Source organism: Ambystoma mexicanum, chromosome 2q (assembly GCF_040938575.1).
Source record: "Ambystoma mexicanum isolate Mex_15411 chromosome 2q, UKY_AmexF1_1, whole genome shotgun sequence".
In the NCBI taxonomy this organism is placed as follows: domain Eukaryota; kingdom Metazoa; phylum Chordata; class Amphibia; order Caudata; family Ambystomatidae; genus Ambystoma; species Ambystoma mexicanum.
In genome coordinates, this window is record NC_090924.1 from 322,258,653 (window position 1) to 322,278,476 (window position 19,824).

Here is a 19,824-nt window from a genome sequence, read left to right on the forward strand (position 1 = left end):
AGGGATAGCACATCTGACTGTGAGTCAGTTAATTGTAAGTCCAAATCCTACCCGTTTCGACATTTTTCCAGGCTTTTTGTTTCATTTCTTAACAGATCCATTCCTATGTACCTCTGTGTTTTCAACAGAGTTTTCATTGTAAGGGAGGGACATACAGTATGCCTTAAACATTCCTGGCAGGGAAGACTCTATGTAAAAGCAAGAGTAGAGTACAGCTTAATAAATAATCAGCAGGACACTCTAGACCTTCCCCAAAAAACATAACATTATTTCTCTGCATGTATGTGCGTTGAACAGCGCAAGTAGTTTGGTCAATGTCAGTGGATAAATGTCACTTTCCCACAGCGCAGAACAAAATCACTTGTACAGGCCGCTTCTGCAAAAGCATTACCGCTGTAGAAAGCAGTGAAAAGGTGAGGCAGTGTGCAGTCACCCCTGATCGGCCACGATCGGCCAAGGACCTCTCTATGAGAGCTGAGGTTGGAGTTTTTCTGGACCTCGGTAACTTAGGGAGACATGGCTAAAGGGATCCTCAATCAACGGCCCAGCCTTTGCTTTGTGGCCTGTCCGAATATTTCTGTTCTCCAAATTACCTGCTGCTGCCCAGGTGTCAGCTGGTGAGATGGAATGACGTCCCAGGGATGATCCTGACAGATGATTTGCATAGGCACACCCCCTCTCCCTCTGTCTTAGCCCTGCTTACTCCACAATAGCAAGTATCTGGGGAAAATATAGTGGCCGAGGTAGGGTAGCAGTAACTAGCCAATCTGAGAAAGTAAATCTGGGGCGCTTGGCGACCCGTGGGGAACAACTGCAGAGCTCAGTGCCCAGAACGTTGTGGCACAGGGAGGAGGTCTGTGGGATTTCAGTAACGTAGAGACATGCAACCTGGTCGGGAGTGCTTCAGGTCTCCTTCCTTGCATGTTCCAAGCAACTCAACAAAGCATCAACAGGCTGAGATACCAGCCAATGAGCCCCTTTCCACTTGATTTAAAGCCTAAAATCTTTTCCATGCAAACACATAGCCCCCAAATATCATATTTTCTTTGTTTTCTCTCTCTCAGTCTCTCTCACTCCCCCTCCCTCCTACTCTCCCTCCTTCCCGCCCTCACTCTTTCTCCCCCCCACACACCTCCCTCTCCCTCTCACTCTTCCTCTTCCTCTCCCTACCATTCATTTTAAGTTTTCATGCACTGCAGCACATTGTGACAATGGTATTTCACAATGAAACTGTTTGAAAGTTACAGAAATCAAAAAAGAAATCAACAAACTAAAAGCAGCCAAATCCAGAGTACAACGCTCCGCTCCAATTAAAGATTAAGGCCTAGAAGCAAGTAAAGCTGTAGTTCAGAGCGATGTTTGCAAATAGCACCTTAAAGCAGTTTACGCTGGAGTGCACAACAAGGGGGAAAGTGATAATACTGAGTTTGGTAAAATGGGATAAAAAAAATCAAAAGACGCGTGCCACTTCTAAATGTGCAAGCCAAGAAATTGAAGGCGACGGGGCTGTTCATTCAGTCAATAGGACTCACAAGTAAAAGGCTCCTGAGGCATTAGTGTTGAATTTGGCTCAAAATGTATTGTGTTGTCGTGTAATATGTATGAACATACAATTTCAATCTTCATTAAAAAAGATGTATTAAAAAAATAAAGCCTTGCAAATTAAGAAAGTTTCTGTCCTGTCATGTGCCAAAAATAGTGAATGCTTTACGAATGTGCGTGCCATCCTTTAGAGCAGGGGCCAATTTAATTTTCCCATTATCATTCCAATATTAGTACATGTGTTGCTGAAGCAAGCGCAAAGGGAGAGTCAATCAAACCATTGATTAGGACCTCCAGTGAAAGGTTTGCCATACCAAATGTCCTTATGTCAGAGGGCAGAAAGTCAAAACACCATTTAGATATCGGGTGGTATGAAATGAAGAGGCAAACAACAGTGAATAAGCATTCTTTGCTGCTGTATTGATCTGGTCCTAAAGGGTTTGGTTTAATGCCAATTATATTTAAAGATTCATGCTCCAGGGTGCTTGCAAAATGACACCAACCCCCTCCCCATCACAATGGCTGGGTGATGCAAGCCTGAGAGCATCACAATAGACCCATAGACATGAGAACAACTCTGTACCTCTGAGTGTATGTGGGCCCATGGCCTGTATCAAGGACAAGGCAGAACAGGAGATGGCTTATGGCGCCAGTTCCAGAGGCTGTCCAATTGATCCCTGTAAGCAACAGATGTTGGACCATCCTTTAAGAGATTCTGAGGCTGATTTCAATGTTAACTTTGCTGCTGATTTTAGGATTGGTCAACCTTCGACCCAAATCTAGTTTGCTTGGATAAGCCCTGGAAATCTTTTACAGCTTGTACTGGTGGGAGATGATGTGAGTTTATCAAGAGCAACGGGATATGAGGCATGTGTGCCACAAAAGCAGTTCTAGGATTTTTTATAAGAAAGCCGCTTTAAGAAGGGAAGTTTGGACAACCCTACTGAGAGCAAAAGTATTACACAAAAGGTAAGGGGGTCAGTGGGTCAACGGATAGCACATTTGACTGTGAGTCCGTTTATTGTAAGTCCAAATACTACCAGTTTCGACATTTCCCAGGCTTTTGGTTTAATCTCTTAACAGACCCATTCCTATGTACCTCTGTTTTCATTGTAAGCGAGGGACATACCGTATGCCTTAAACATTCCTGGGCTGCGAAGACTCTATGTAAAAGAAAGAGTAGCAGACATCTTAATAAATCATCAGCAGGACCCTCTATACCTTCCCCAAAAAACATAAAATGATTTCTCTGCATGTATGCGAGTTGAGCAGCGCAAGTAGTTTGGTTAATGTCAGTGGATAAATGTCACTTTCCCACAGCGCAGAACAGAATCACTTGTACAGGCCACTTCTGCAAAAACATTACCAGTGTAGAAAGCAGTGAAAAGGTGAGGCAGTGTACAGTCACCCCCGACCCTTCACTGCCCTGATCGGCCACGATCGGCCAAGGACCTCTCTATGAGAGCTAAGGGTGGAATTTTTCTGGAGCTCGGTAACTTAGGGAGACGTGGCTAAAGGGATCCTCAATCAACAGCCCAGCATTTGCTTTGTGGCCTGTCCGTATATGTCTGTTCTCCAAATTACCTGCTGCTGCCCAGGTGTCAGCTGGTGAGATGGAATGACGTCCCAGGGATGATCCTGGCAGATGATTTGCATAGGCACACCCCCTCTCCCTCTCTCTTAGCCCTGCTTACTCCACAGTAGCAAGTTTCTAGGGAAAATACAGTGGTCGAGGTGGGGTATCAGTAACTAGCCACTCTGAGAAAGTAAATCTGGGGCGCTTTGCGACTTGTTGGGAACAACTGCAGAGCTCAGTGCCCAGAACTTTGTGGCACAGGGAGGAGGTCTGTGGGATATCAGTAACTTGGCGACATGCAACCTGGTTGGGAGTGCTTCAGGTCTCCTTCCTTGCATGCTCCAAGCAACTCAACAAAGCATCAACAGACTGAGATACCAGCCACAGAGCCACTTTCCACTTGATTTAAAGCCTAAAATCTTTTCCATGCAAACACATAGTCCCCAAATACCATATTTTCTTTGTTTTCTCTCTCTTTATCTCTCTCTGCCTCCCTCCCTCCCTCCCTCCTGCCTTCCCTCCTGCCCTCTCTCTTTTTCCCCTGCCCCGCTCCCTCTCCCTCTCACTCTTCCTCTTCTCCCTTCCATTCATTTTAAGTTTTCATGCACTGCAGCACATTGTGACAATGGTATTTCACAATGAAACTGTTTGAAAGTTACAGAAATCAAAAAAGAAATCAACCAACTAAAAGCAGCCAAATCCGGAATAATGTGCTCAGCTCCAATTAAAGATTAAGGCCTAGAAGCAAGTAAAGCTGTAGTTCAGAGCGATGTTTGCAAATAGCACCTTGAAGCAGTTTACGCTGGAGTGCACAACAAGGGGGAAAGAGATAATACTGAGTTTGGTAGAATGGGATAAAAAAACAAAAGAAGCGTGCCACTTCTAAAAGTACAAGTCAAGAAATTGAAGGGGACGGGGCTGTTTATTCAGTCAATAGGACTCACAAGTAAAAGGCTTCAGAGGCATTAGTGTTGAATTTGGCGCAAAATGTATTGTGTTGTCGTGTAATATGCATGAACATACAATTTCAATCTTCATTAAAAAAGATGTATTAAAAAATAAAGACTTGCAAATTAAGAAAGTTTCTGTCCTGTCATGTGCCAACAATAGTGAATGCTTTAAAAATGTGCGTGTCATCCTTTAGAGCAGGAACCAATTCCATTTTCCCATTATCATTCCAATATTAGTACATGTGTTGCTGAGGCACATAGGAATGGATCTGTTAAGAAATTAAACAAACACCTGGAAAAATGTTGAAACAGGTAGACTTTGGACTTACAATAAACTGACTCACCGTCAGATGTGCCATCCCTCGACCCACTGACCCCCTTACCTTTTGTGTAATCCTTTTGATCTCAGCAGGGTTTTCCAAAGTTCCCTACTTAAAGAGGCTTTCTTATAATAAAAAAAATCCTAGACCTGTTTTTTATGGCCCACATGCCTCATATCCCGTTGCTCCCGATAAACTCACATCATCTCCCACCAATACAAGCTGTAAAAGATGTCAAGTGCATAGCCAAGGAAACTAGACGTGGGTCAAAGGTTGAGCAATCCTTAAATCAGCAGCAAAAATAACATTGAAATCAGCCTCAGAATCTCTTAAAGGATGGGCCAACATTGATTGCTTGCAGGGCGCAATCGGGCAGCCTCTGGTGCTGACGCCTTAAGGCAAGCGCAAAGGGAGAGCCAACCAAACCATTGATTAGGACCTCTGGACTTTCTGCCCTTTGACATAAGGACATTTGATATGGCAAACGTTTGACCAAACACAATTTAGATGTTGGATGGTATGAAATTAAGAGGCAAACAGCAATACACCAGCATTCTTTGCTGCTGTACTGATCTGGTCCTAAATGGTTTGGTTTAATGCCAATTATATTTAAAGATAAAAAGATTCATGCTCCAGGGTGCTTGCAAATTGACACCCCCTCCCCATCACGATGGCTGGGTGAGGCACGCGTGAGAGCATCACAGCAGACGCATAGACATGAGAAACACTCTGTACCTCTGAGTGTATGTGGGCCCATGGCTGGATCAAGGACAAGGCAACAACAGGAGATGGTTTAAGGTGTCAGCACCCAGGCTGCCCCATCGCGCGCTGCAAGCATCAGATGTTGGACCATCCTTTAAGAGATTCTGAGGCTAATTTCAATGTTAACTTTGCTGCTGATTTAAGGATTGCTCAACCTTCGACCCACGTCTAGTTTGCTTGGCTAAGCCCTGAAAATCTTTTACAGCTTGTATTGGTGGGAGATGATGTGAGTTTATCAAGAGCAATGGGATATGAGGCATGTGCGCCACAAAATGCAGGTCTAGGATCTTTTATATGAAAGCCACTTTGGAAAACCCTAGTGAGAGCAAAAGGATTACACAAAGGAAAGGGAGTCAGTGGATCAAGGGATAGCACATCTGACTGTGAGTCAGTTAATTGTAAGTCCAAATCCTACCCGTTTCGACATTTTTCCAGGCTTTTTGTTTCATTTCTTAACAGATCCATTCCTATGTACCTCTGTGTTTTCAACAGAGTTTTCATTGTAAGGGAGGGACATACAGTATGCCTTAAACATTCCTGGCAGGGAAGACTCTATGTAAAAGCAAGAGTAGAGTACAGCTTAATAAATAATCAGCAGGACACTCTAGACCTTCCCCAAAAAACATAACATTATTTCTCTGCATGTATGTGCGTTGAACAGCGCAAGTAGTTTGGTCAATGTCAGTGGATAAATGTCACTTTCCCACAGCGCAGAACAAAATCACTTGTACAGGCCGCTTCTGCAAAAGCATTACCGCTGTAGAAAGCAGTGAAAAGGTGAGGCAGTGTGCAGTCACCCCTGACCCTTCACGGCCCTGATCGGCCACGATCGGCCAAGGACCTCTCTATGAGAGCTGAGGTTGGAGTTTTTCTGGACCTCGGTAACTTAGGGAGACATGGCTAAAGGGATCCTCAATCAACGGCCCAGCCTTTGCTTTGTGGCCTGTCCGAATATTTCTGTTCTCCAAATTACCTGCTGCTGCCCAGGTGTCAGCTGGTGAGATGGAATGACGTCCCAGGGATGATCCTGGCAGATGATTTGCATAGGCACACCCCCTCTCCCTCTGTCTTAGCCCTGCTTACTCCACAATAGCAAGTATCTGGGGAAAATATAGTGGCCGAGGTAGGGTAGCAGTAACTAGCCAACCTGAGAAAGTAAATCTGGGGCGCTTGGCGACCTGTGGGGAACAACTGCAGAGCTCAGTGCCCAGAACGTTGTGGCACAGGGAGGAGGTCTGTGGGATTTCAGTAACGTAGAGACATGCAACCTGGTTGGGAGTGCTTCAGGTCTCCTTCCTTGCATGTTCCAAGCAACTCAACAAAGCATCAACAGGCTGAGATACCAGCCAATGAGCCCCTTTCCACTTGATTTAAAGCCTAAAATCTTTTCCATGCAAACACATAGCCCCCAAATATCATATTTTCTTTGTTTTCTCTCTCTCAGTCTCTCTCACTCCCCCTCCCTCCTACTCTCCCTCCTTCCCGCCCTCACTCTTTCTCCCCCCCACACACCTCCCTCTCCCTCTCACTCTTCCTCTTCCTCTCCCTACCATTCATTTTAAGTTTTCATGCACTGCAGCACATTGTGACAATGGTATTTCACAATGAAACTGTTTGAAAGTTACAGAAATCAAAAAAGAAATCAACAAACTAAAAGCAGCCAAATCCAGAGTACAACGCTCCGCTCCAATTAAAGATTAAGGCCTAGAAGCAAGTAAAGCTGTAGTTCAGAGCGATGTTTGCAAATAGCACCTTAAAGCAGTTTACGCTGGAGTGCACAACAAGGGGGAAAGTGATAATACTGAGTTTGGTAAAATGGGATAAAAAAAATCAAAAGACGCGTGCCACTTCTAAAAGTGCAAGCCAAGAAATTGAAGGCGACGGGGCTGTTCATTCAGTCAATAGGACTCACAAGTAAAAGGCTCCTGAGGCATTAGTGTTGAATTTGGCTCAAAATGTATTGTGTTGTCGTGTAATATGTATGAACATACAATTTCAATCTTCATTAAAAAAAGATGTATTAAAAAAATAAAGCCTTGCAAATTAAGAAAGTTTCTGTCCTGTCATGTGCCAAAAATAGTGAATGCTTTACGAATGTGCGTGCCATCCTTTAGAGCAGGGGCCAATTTAATTTTCCCATTATCATTCCAATATTAGTACATGTGTTGCTGAAGCAAGCGCAAAGGGAGAGTCAATCAAACCATTGATTAGGACCTCCAGTCAAAGGTTTGCCATACCAAATGTCCTTATGTCAGAGGGCAGAAAGTCAAAACACCATTTAGATATCGGGTGGTATGAAATGAAGAGGCAAACAACAGCGAATAAGCATTCTTTGCTGCTGTATTGATCTGGTCCTAAAGGGTTTGGTTTAATGCCAATTATATTTAAAGATTCATGCTCCAGGGTGCTTGCAAAATGACACCAACCCCCTCCCCATCACAATGGCTGGGTGATGCAAGCCTGAGAGCATCACAATAGACCCATAGACATGAGAACAACTCTGTACCTCTGAGTGTATGTGGGCCCATGGCCTGTATCAAGGACAAGGCAGAACAGGAGGTGGCTTATGGCGCCAGTTCCAGAGGCTGTCCAATTGATCCCTGTGAGCAACAGATGTTGGACCATCCTTTAAGAGATTCTGAGGCTGATTTCAATGTTAACTTTGCTGCTGATTTTAGGATTGGTCAACCTTCGACCCAAATCTAGTTTGCTTGGATAAGCCCTGGAAATCTTTTACAGCTTGTACTGGTGGGAGATGATGTGGGTTTATCAAGAGCAACGGGATATGAGGCATGTGTGCCACAAAAAGCAGTTCTAGGATTTTTTATAAGAAAGCCGCTTTAAGAAGGGAAGTTTGGACAACCCTGCTGAGAGCAAAAGTATTACACAAAAGGTAAGGGGGTCAGTGGGTCAACGGATAGCACATTTGACTGTGAGTCCGTTTATTGTAAGTCCAAATACTACCAGTTTCGACATTTCCCAGGCTTTTGGTTTAATCTCTTAACAGACCCATTCCTATGTACCTCTGTTTTCATTGTAAGCGAGGGACATACCGTATGCCTTAAACATTCCTGGGCTGCGAAGACTCTATGTAAAAGAAAGAGTAGCAGACAGCTTAATAAATCATCAGCAGGACCCTCTAGACCTTCCCCAAAAAACATAAAATGATTTCTCTGCATGTATGTGAGTTGAGCAGCGCAAGTAGTTTGGTTAATGTCAGTGGATAAATGTCACTTTCCCACAGCGCAGAACAGAATCACTTGTACAGGCCACTTCTGCAAAAGCATTACCGCTGTAGAAAGCAGTGAAAAGGTGAGGCAGTGTACAGTCACCCCCGACCCTTCACTGCCCTGATCGGCCAAGGACCTCTCTATGAGAGCTAAGGGTGGAATTTTTCTGGAGCTCGGTAACTTAGGGAGACATGGCTAAAGGGATCCTAAATCAACAGCCCAGCATTTGCTTTGTGGCCTGCCCGTATATGTCTGTTCTCCAAATTACCTGCCGCAGCCCAGGCGTCAGCTGGTGAGATGGAATGACCTACCAGCCAGGATCCTGGCAGGTGATTTGCATAGGCACATCCCCTCTCCCTCTCTCTTAGCCCTGCTTACTCCACAGTAGCAAGTTTCTAGGGAAAATACAGTGGTCGAGGTGGGGTATCAGTAACTAGCCACTCTGAGAAAGTAAATCTGGGGCGCTTTGCGACTTGTGGGGAACAACTGCAGAGCTCAGTGCCCAGAACTTTGTGGCACAGGGAGGAGGTCTGTGGGATATCAGTAACTTGGCGACATGCAACCTGGTTGGGAGTGCTTCAGGTCTCCTTCCTTGCATGCTCCAAGCAACTCAACAAAGCATCAACAGACTGAGATACCAGCCACAGAGACACTTTCCACTTGATTTAAAGCCTAAAATCTTTTCCATGCAAACACATAGTCCCCAAATACCATATTTTCTTTGTTTTCTCTCTCTTTATCTCTCTCTACCTCCCTCCCTCCCTCCTGCCCTCTCTCTTTTTCCCCTGCCCCGCTCCCTCTCCCTCTCACTCTTCCTCTTCTCCCTTCCATTCATTTTAAGTTTTCATGCACTGCAGCACATTGTGACAATGGTATTTCACAATGAAACTGTTTGAAAGTTACAGAAGTCAAAAAAGAAATCAACCAACTAAAAGCAGCCAAATCCGGAATAATGTGCTCAGCTCCAATTAAAGATTAAGGCCTAGAAGCAAGTAAAGCTGTAGTTCAGAGCGATGTTTGCAAATAGCACCTTGAAGCAGTTTACGCTGGAGTGCACAACAAGGGGGAAAGAGATAATACTGAGTTTGGTAGAATGGGATAAAAAAACAAAAGAAGCGTGCCACTTCTAAAAGTACAAGTCAAGAAATTGAAGGGGACGGGGCTGTTTATTCAGTCAATAGGACTCACAAGTAAAAGGCTTCAGAGGCATTAGTGTTGAATTTGGCGCAAAATGTATTGTGTTGTCGTGTAATATGCATGAACATACAATTTCAATCTTCATTAAAAAAGATGTATTAAAAAATAAAGACTTGCAAATTAAGAAAGTTTCTGTCCTGTCATGTGCCAACAATAGTGAATGCTTTAAAAATGTGCGTGTCATCCTTTAGAGCAGGAACCAATTCCATTTTCCCATTATCAATCCAATATTAGTACATGTGTTGCCGAGGCACATAGGAATGGATCTGTTAAGAAATTAAACAAACACCTGGAAAAATGTTGAAACAGGTAGAATTTGGACTTACAATAAACTGACTCACCGTCAGATGTGCCATCCCTCGACCCACTGACCCCCTTACCTTTTGTGTAATCCTTTTGATCTCAGCAGGGTTTTCCAAAGTTCCCTACTTAAAGAGGCTTTCTTATAATAATAAAAATCCTAGACCTGTTTTTTATGGCCCACATGCCTCATATCCCGTTGCTCCCGATAAACTCACATCATCTCCCACCAATACAAGCTGTAAAAGATGTCAAGTGCATAGCCAAGGAAACTAGACGTGGGTCAAAGGTTGAGCAATCCTTAAATCAGCAGCAAAAATAACATTGAAATCAGCCTCAGAATCTCTTAAAGGATGGGCCAACATTGATTGCTTGCAGGGCGCAATCGGGCAGCCTCTGGTGCTGACGCCTTAAGGCAAGCGCAAAGGGAGAGCCAACCAAACCATTGATTAGGACCTCTGGACTTTCTGCCCTTTGACATAAGGACATTTGATATGGCAAACGTTTGACCAAACACAATTTAGATGTTGGATGGTATGAAATTAAGAGGCAAACAGCAATACACCAGCATTCTTTGCTGCTGTACTGATCTGGTCCTAAATGGTTTGGTTTAATGCCAATTATATTTAAAGATAAAAAGATTCATGCTCCAGGGTGCTTGCAAATTGACACCCCCTCCCCATCACGATGGCTGGGTGAGGCACGCGTGAGAGCATCACAGCAGACGCATAGACATGAGAAACACTCTGTACCTCTGAGTGTATGTGGGCCCATGGCTGGATCAAGGACAAGGCAACAACAGGAGATGGTTTAAGGTGTCAGCACCCAGGCTGCCCCATCGCGCGCTGCAAGCATCAGATGTTGGACCATCCTTTAAGAGATTCTGAGGCTAATTTCAATGTTAACTTTGCTGCTGATTTAAGGATTGCTCAACCTTCGACCCACGTCTAGTTTGCTTGGCTAAGCCCTGAAAATCTTTTACAGCTTGTATTGGTGGGAGATGATGTGAGTTTATCAAGAGCAATGGGATATGAGGCATGTGCGCCACAAAATGCAGGTCTAGGATCTTTTATATGAAAGCCACTTTGGAAAACCCTAGTGAGAGCAAAAGGATTACACAAAGGAAAGGGAGTCAGTGGATCAAGGGATAGCACATCTGACTGTGAGTCAGTTAATTGTAAGTCCAAATCCTACCCGTTTCGACATTTTTCCAGGCTTTTTGTTTCATTTCTTAACAGATCCATTCCTATGTACCTCTGTGTTTTCAACAGAGTTTTCATTGTAAGGGAGGGACATACAGTATGCCTTAAACATTCCTGGCAGGGAAGACTCTATGTAAAAGCAAGAGTAGAGTACAGCTTAATAAATAATCAGCAGGACACTCTAGACCTTCCCCAAAAAACATAACATTATTTCTCTGCATGTATGTGCGTTGAACAGCGCAAGTAGTTTGGTCAATGTCAGTGGATAAATGTCACTTTCCCACAGCGCAGAACAAAATCACTTGTACAGGCCGCTTCTGCAAAAGCATTACCGCTGTAGAAAGCAGTGAAAAGGTGAGGCAGTGTGCAGTCACCCCTGATCGGCCACGATCGGCCAAGGACCTCTCTATGAGAGCTGAGGTTGGAGTTTTTCTGGACCTCGGTAACTTAGGGAGACATGGCTAAAGGGATCCTCAATCAACGGCCCAGCCTTTGCTTTGTGGCCTGTCCGAATATTTCTGTTCTCCAAATTACCTGCTGCTGCCCAGGTGTCAGCTGGTGAGATGGAATGACGTCCCAGGGATGATCCTGGCAGATGATTTGCATAGGCACACCCCCTCTCCCTCTGTCTTAGCCCTGCTTACTCCACAATAGCAAGTATCTGGGGAAAATATAGTGGCCGAGGTAGGGTAGCAGTAACTAGCCAATCTGAGAAAGTAAATCTGGGGCGCTTGGCGACCTGTGGGGAACAACTGCAGAGCTCAGTGCCCAGAACGTTGTGGCACAGGGAGGAGGCCTGTGGGATTTCAGTAACGTAGAGACATGCAACCTGGTCGGGAGTGCTTCAGGTCTCCTTCCTTGCATGTTCCAAGCAACTCAACAAAGCATCAACAGGCTGAGATACCAGCCAATGAGCCCCTTTCCACTTGATTTAAAGCCTAAAATCTTTTCCATGCAAACACATGGCCCCCAAATATCATATTTTCTTTGTTTTCTCTCTCTCAGTCTCTCTCACTCCCCCTCCCTCCTACTCTCCCTCCTTCCCGCCCTCACTCTTTCTCCCCCCCACACACCTCCCTCTCCCTCTCACTCTTCCTCTTCCTCTCCCTACCATTCATTTTAAGTTTTCATGCACTGCAGCACATTGTGACAATGGTATTTCACAATGAAACTGTTTGAAAGTTACAGAAATCAAAAAAGAAATCAACAAACTAAAAGCAGCCAAATCCAGAGTACAACGCTCCGCTCCAATTAAAGATTAAGGCCTAGAAGCAAGTAAAGCTGTAGTTCAGAGCGATGTTTGCAAATAGCACTTTAAAGCAGTTTACGCTGGAGTGCACAACAAGGGGGAAAGTGATAATACTGAGTTTGGTAAAATGGGATAAAAAAAATCAAAAAACGCGTGCCACTTCTAAAAGTGCAAGCCAAGAAATTGAAGGCGACGGGGCTGTTCATTCAGTCAATAGGACTCACAAGTAAAAGGCTCCTGAGGCATTAGTGTTGAATTTGGCTCAAAATGTATTGTGTTGTCGTGTAATATGTATGAACATACAATTTCAATCTTCATTAAAAAAGATGTATTAAAAAAATAAAGCCTTGCAAATTAAGAAAGTTTCTGTCCTGTCATGTGCCAAAAATAGTGAATGCTTTACGAATGTGCGTGCCATCCTTTAGAGCAGGGGCCAATTTAATTTTCCCATTATCATTCCAATATTAGTACATGTGTTGCTGAAGCAAGCGCAAAGGGAGAGTCAATCAAACCATTGATTAGGACCTCCAGTGAAAGGTTTGCCATACCAAATGTCCTTATGTCAGAGGGCAGAAAGTCAAAACACCATTTAGATATCGGGTGGTATGAAATGAAGAGGCAAACAACAGTGAATAAGCATTCTTTGCTGCTGTATTGATCTGGTCCTAAAGGGTTTGGTTTAATGCCAATTATATTTAAAGATTCATGCTCCAGGGTGCTTGCAAAATGACACCAACCCCCTCCCCATCACAATGGCTGGGTGATGCAAGCCTGAGAGCATCACAATAGACCCATAGACATGAGAACAACTCTGTACCTCTGAGTGTATGTGGGCCCATGGCCTGTATCAAGGACAAGGCAGAACAGGAGGTGGCTTATGGCGCCAGTTCCAGAGGCTGTCCAATTGATCCCTGTAAGCAACAGATGTTGGACCATCCTTTAAGAGATTCTGAGGCTGATTTCAATGTTAACTTTGCTGCTGATTTTAGGATTGGTCAACCTTCGACCCAAATCTAGTTTGCTTGGATAAGCCCTGGAAATCTTTTACAGCTTGTACTGGTGGGAGATGATGTGAGTTTATCAAGAGCAACGGGATATGAGGCATGTGTGCCACAAAAGCAGTTCTAGGATTTTTTATAAGAAAGCCGCTTTAAGAAGGGAAGTTTGGACAACCCTACTGAGAGCAAAAGTATTACACAAAAGGTAAGGGGGTCAGTGGGTCAACGGATAGCACATTTGACTGTGAGTCCGTTTATTGTAAGTCCAAATACTACCAGTTTCGACATTTCCCAGGCTTTTGGTTTAATCTCTTAACAGACCCATTCCTATGTACCTCTGTTTTCATTGTAAGCGAGGGACATACCGTATGCCTTCAACATTCCTGGGCTGCGAAGACTCTATGTAAAAGAAAGAGTAGCAGACAGCTTAATAAATCATCAGCAGGACCCTCTAGACCTTCCCCAAAAAACATAAAATGATTTCTCTGCATGTATGTGAGTTGAGCAGCGCAAGTAGTTTGGTTAATGTCAGTGGATAAATGTCAATTTCCCACAGCGCAGAACAGAATCACTTGTACAGGCCACTTCTGCAAAAGCATTACCAGTGTAGAAAGCAGTGAAAAGGTGAGGCAGTGTATAGTCACCCCTGACCCTTCACGGCCCTGATCGGCCACGATCGGCCAAGGACCTCTCTATGAGAGCTAAGGGTGGAATTTTTCTGGAGCTCGGTAACTTAGGGAGACATGGCTAAAGGGATCCTCAATCAACAGCCCAGCATTTGCTTTGTGGCCTGTCCGTATATGTCTGTTCTCCAAATTACCTGCTGCTGCCCAGGTGTCAGCTGGTGAGATGGAATGACGTCCCAGGGATGATCCTGGCAGATGATTTGCATAGGCACACCCCCTCTCCCTCTCTCTTAGCCCTGCTTACTCCACAGTAGCAAGTTTCTAGGGAAAATACAGTGGTCGAGGTGGGGTATCAGTAACTAGCCACTCTGAGAAAGTAAATCTGGGGCGCTTTGCGACTTGTGGGGAACAACTGCAGAGCTCAGTGCCCAGAACTTTGTGGCACAGGGAGGAGGTCTGTGGGATATCAGTAACTTGGCGACATGCAACCTGGTTGGGAGTGCTTCAGGTCTCCTTCCTTGCATGCTCCAAGCAACTCAACAAAGCATCAACAGACTGAGATACCAGCCACAGAGCCACTTTCCACTTGATTTAAAGCCTAAAATCTTTTCCATGCAAACACATAGTCCCCAAATACCATATTTTCTTTGTTTTCTCTCTCTTTATCTCTCTCTGCCTCCCTCCCTCCCTCCTGCCTTCCCTCCTGCCCTCTCTCTTTTTCCCCTGCCCCGCTCCCTCTCCCTCTCACTCTTCTTCTTCTCCCTTCCATTCATGTTAAGTTTTCATGCACTGCAGCACATTGTGACAATGGTATTTCACAATGAAACTGTTTGAAAGTTACAGAAATCAAAAAAGAAATCAACCAACTAAAAGCAGCCAAATCCGGAATAATGTGCTCAGCTCCAATTAAAGATTAAGGCCTAGAAGCAAGTAAAGCTGTAGTTCAGAGCGATGTTTGCAAATAGCACCTTGAAGCAGTTTACGCTGGAGTGCACAACAAGGGGGAAAGAGATAATACTGAGTTTGGTAGAATGGGATAAAAAAACAAAAGAAGCGTGCCACTTCTAAAAGTACAAGTCAAGAAATTGAAGGGGACGGGGCTGTTTATTCAGTCAATAGGACTCACAAGTAAAAGGCTTCAGAGGCATTAGTGTTGAATTTGGCGCAAAATGTATTGTGTTGTCGTGTAATATGCATGAACATACAATTTCAATCTTCATTAAAAAAGATGTATTAAAAAATAAAGACTTGCAAATTAAGAAAGTTTCTGTCCTGTCATGTGCCAACAATAGTGAATGCTTTAAAAATGTGCGTGTCCTCCTTTAGAGCAGGAACCAATTCCATTTTCCCATTATCATTCCAATATTAGTACATGTGTTGCTGAGGCACATAGGAATGGATCTGTTAAGAAATTAAACAAACACCTGGAAAAATGTTGAAACAGGTAGAATTTGGACTTACAATAAACTGACTCACCGTCAGATGTGCCATCCCTCGACCCACTGACCCCCTTACCTTTTGTGTAATCCTTTTGATCTCAGCAGGGTTTTCCAAAGTTCCCTACTTAAAGAGGCTTTCTTATAATAAAAAAAATCCTAGACCTGTTTTTTATGGCCCACATGCCTCATATCCCGTTGCTCCCGATAAACTCACATCATCTCCCACCAATACAAGCTGTAAAAGATGTCAAGTGCATAGCCAAGGAAACTAGACGTGGGTCAAAGGTTGAGCAATCCTTAAATCAGCAGCAAAAATAACATTGAAATCAGCCTCAGAATCTCTTAAAGGATGGGCCAACATTGATTGCTTGCAGGGCGCAATCGGGCAGCCTCTGGTGCTGACGCCTTAAGGCAAGCGCAAAGGGAGAGCCAACCAAACCATTGATTAGGACCTCTGGACTTTCTGCCCTTTGACATAAGGACATTTGATATGGCAAACGTTTGACCAAACACAATTTAGATGTTGGATGGTATGAAATTAAGAGGCAAACAGCAATACACCAGCATTCTTTGCTGCTGTACTGATCTGGTCCTAAATGGTTTGGTTTAATGCCAATTATATTTAAAGATAAAAAGATTCATGCTCCAGGGTGCTTGCAAATTGACACCCCCTCCCCATCACGATGGCTGGGTGAGGCACGCGTGAGAGCATCACAGCAGACGCATAGACATGAGAAACACTCTGTACCTCTGAGTGTATGTGGGCCCATGGCTGGATCAAGGACAAGGCAACAACAGGAGATGGTTTAAGGTGTCAGCACCCAGGCTGCCCCATCGCGCGCTGCCAACGTCAGATGTTGGACCATCCTTTAAGAGATTCTGAGGCTAATTTCAATGTTAACTTTGCTGCTGATTTAAGGATTGCTCAACCTTCGACCCACGTCTAGTTTGCTTGGCTAAGCCCTGAAAATCTTTTACAGCTTGTATTGGTGGGAGATGATGTGAGTTTATCAAGAGCAATGGGATATGAGGCATGTGCGCCACAAAATGCAGGTCTAGGATCTTTTATATGAAAGCCACTTTGGAAAACCCTAGTGAGAGCAAAAGGATTACACAAAGGAAAGGGAGTCAGTGGATCAAGGGATAGCACATCTGACTGTGAGTCAGTTAATTGTAAGTCCAAATCCTACCCGTTTCGACATTTTTCCAGGCTTTTTGTTTCATTTCTTAACAGATCCATTCCTATGTACCTCTGTGTTTTCAACAGAGTTTTCATTGTAAGGGAGGGACATACAGTATGCCTTAAACATTCCTGGCAGGGAAGACTCTATGTAAAAGCAAGAGTAGAGTACAGCTTAATAAATAATCAGCAGGACACTCTAGACCTTCCCCAAAAAACATAACATTATTTCTCTGCATGTATGTGCGTTGAACAGCGCAAGTAGTTTGGTCAATGTCAGTGGATAAATGTCACTTTCCCACAGCGCAGAACAAAATCACTTGTACAGGCCGCTTCTGCAAAAGCATTACCGCTGTAGAAAGCAGTGAAAAGGTGAGGCAGTGTGCAGTCACCCCTGACCCTTCACGGCCCTGATCGGCCACGATCGGCCAAGGACCTCTCTATGAGAGCTGAGGTTGGAGTTTTTCTGGACCTCGGTAACTTAGGGAGACATGGCTAAAGGGATCCTCAATCAACGGCCCAGCCTTTGCTTTGTGGCCTGTCCGAATATTTCTGTTCTCCAAATTACCTGCTGCTGCCCAGGTGTCAGCTGGTGAGATGGAATGACGTCCCAGGGATGATCCTGGCAGATGATTTGCATAGGCACACCCCCTCTCCCTCTGTCTTAGCCCTGCTTACTCCACAATAGCAAGTATCTGGGGAAAATATAGTGGCCGAGGTAGGGTAGCAGTAACTAGCCAATCTGAGAAAGTAAATCTGGGGCGCTTGGCGACCTGTGGGGAACAACTGCAGAGCTCAGTGCCCAGAACGTTGTGGCACAGGGAGGAGGCCTGTGGGATTTCAGTAACGTAGAGACATGCAACCTGGTCGGGAGTGCTTCAGGTCTCCTTCCTTGCATGTTCCAAGCAACTCAACAAAGCATCAACAGGCTGAGATACCAGCCAATGAGCCCCTTTCCACTTGATTTAAAGCCTAAAATCTTTTCCATGCAAACACATAGCCCCCAAATATCATATTTTCTTTGTTTTCTCTCTCTCAGTCTCTCTCACTCCCCCTCCCTCCTACTCTCCCTCCTTCCCGCCCTCACTCTTTCTCCCCCCCACACACCTCCCTCTCCCTCTCACTCTTCCTCTTCCTCTCCCTACCATTCATTTTAAGTTTTCATGCACTGCAGCACATTGTGACAATGGTATTTCACAATGAAACTGTTTGAAAGTTACAGAAATCAAAAAAGAAATCAACAAACTAAAAGCAGCCAAATCCAGAGTACAACGCTCCGCTCCAATTAAAGATTAAGGCCTAGAAGCAAGTAAAGCTGTAGTTCAGAGCGATGTTTGCAAATAGCACTTTAAAGCAGTTTACGCTGGAGTGCACAACAAGGGGGAAAGTGATAATACTGAGTTTGGTAAAATGGGATAAAAAAAATCAAAAAACGCGTGCCACTTCTAAAAGTGCAAGCCAAGAAATTGAAGGCGACGGGGCTGTTCATTCAGTCAATAGGACTCACAAGTAAAAGGCTCCTGAGGCATTAGTGTTGAATTTGGCTCAAAATGTATTGTGTTGTCGTGTAATATGTATGAACATACAATTTCAATCTTCATTAAAAAAGATGTATTAAAAAAATAAAGCCTTGCAAATTAAGAAAGTTTCTGTCCTGTCATGTGCCAAAAATAGTGAATGCTTTACGAATGTGCGTGCCATCCTTTAGAGCAGGGGCCAATTTAATTTTCCCATTATCATTCCAATATTAGTACATGTGTTGCTGAAGCAAGCGCAAAGGGAGAGTCAATCAAACCATTGATTAGGACCTCCAGTGAAAGGTTTGCCATACCAAATGTCCTTATGTCAGAGGGCAGAAAGTCAAAACACCATTTAGATATCGGGTGGTATGAAATGAAGAGGCAAACAACAGTGAATAAGCATTCTTTGCTGCTGTATTGATCTGGTCCTAAAGGGTTTGGTTTAATGCCAATTATATTTAAAGATTCATGCTCCAGGGTGCTTGCAAAATGACACCAACCCCCTCCCCATCACAATGGCTGGGTGATGCAAGCCTGAGAGCATCACAATAGACCCATAGACATGAGAACAACTCTGTACCTCTGAGTGTATGTGGGCCCATGGCCTGTATCAAGGACAAGGCAGAACAGGAGGTGGCTTATGGCGCCAGTTCCAGAGGCTGTCCAATTGATCCCTGTAAGCAACAGATGTTGGACCATCCTTTAAGAGATTCTGAGGCTGATTTCAATGTTAACTTTGCTGCTGATTTTAGGATTGGTCAACCTTCGACCCAAATCTAGTTTGCTTGGATAAGCCCTGGAAATCTTTTACAGCTTGTACTGGTGGGAGATGATGTGAGTTTATCAAGAGCAACGGGATATGAGGCATGTGTGCCACAAAAGCAGTTCTAGGATTTTTTATAAGAAAGCCGCTTTAAGAAGGGAAGTTTGGACAACCCTACTGAGAGCAAAAGTATTACACAAAAGGTAAGGGGGTCAGTGGGTCAACGGATAGCACATTTGACTGTGAGTCCGTTTATTGTAAGTCCAAATACTACCAGTTTCGACATTTCCCAGGCTTTTGGTTTAATCTCTTAACAGACCCATTCCTATGTACCTCTGTTTTCATTGTAAGCGAGGGACATACCGTATGCCTTAAACATTCCTGGGCTGCGAAGACTCTATGTAAAAGAAAGAGTAGCAGACAGCTTAATAAATCATCAGCAGGACCCTCTAGACCTTCCCCAAAAAACATAAAATGATTTCTCTGCATGTATGTGAGTTGAGCAGCGCAAGTAGTTTGGTTAATGTCAGTGGATAAATGTCAATTTCCCACAGCGCAGAACAGAATCACTTGTACAGGCCACTTCTGCAAAAGCATTACCAGTGTAGAAAGCAGTGAAAAGGTGAGGCAGTGTATAGTCACCCCTGACCCTTCACTGCCCTGATCGGCCACGATCGGCCAAGGACCTCTCTATGAGAGCTAAGGGTGGAATTTTTCTGGAGCTCGGTAACTTAGGGAGACATGGCTAAAGGGATCCTCAATCAACAGCCCAGCATTTGCTTTGTGGCCTGTCCGTATATGTCTGTTCTCCAAATTACCTGCTGCTGCCCAGGTGTCAGCTGGTGAGATGGAATGACGTCCCAGGGATGATCCTGGCAGATGATTTGCATAGGCACACCCCCTCTCCCTCTCTCTTAGCCCTGCTTACTCCACAGTAGCAAGTTTCTAGGGAAAATACAGTGGTCGAGGT

General features: G+C 44.3%; 4 non-coding genes across 4 annotated transcripts; all 4 read right to left on the reverse strand.

Moving 5' to 3' along the window:
- Positions 1-1,691: 1,691 nt before the first annotated feature.
- On the reverse strand, positions 1,692-1,798 carry LOC138570513 (U6 spliceosomal RNA). The gene has a single exon (XR_011303555.1). It is a non-coding gene; the product is annotated as a U6 spliceosomal RNA (small nuclear RNA).
- A 5,424-nt stretch (positions 1,799-7,222) lies between these two features.
- LOC138570515 (U6 spliceosomal RNA) lies at positions 7,223-7,329 on the reverse strand. The gene has a single exon (XR_011303556.1). It is a non-coding gene; the product is annotated as a U6 spliceosomal RNA (small nuclear RNA).
- A 5,382-nt stretch (positions 7,330-12,711) lies between these two features.
- Positions 12,712-12,818, reverse strand: LOC138570516 (U6 spliceosomal RNA). The gene has a single exon (XR_011303557.1). It is a non-coding gene; the product is annotated as a U6 spliceosomal RNA (small nuclear RNA).
- A 5,419-nt stretch (positions 12,819-18,237) lies between these two features.
- LOC138570517 (U6 spliceosomal RNA) lies at positions 18,238-18,344 on the reverse strand. The gene has a single exon (XR_011303558.1). It is a non-coding gene; the product is annotated as a U6 spliceosomal RNA (small nuclear RNA).
- Positions 18,345-19,824: the final 1,480 nt, after the last annotated feature.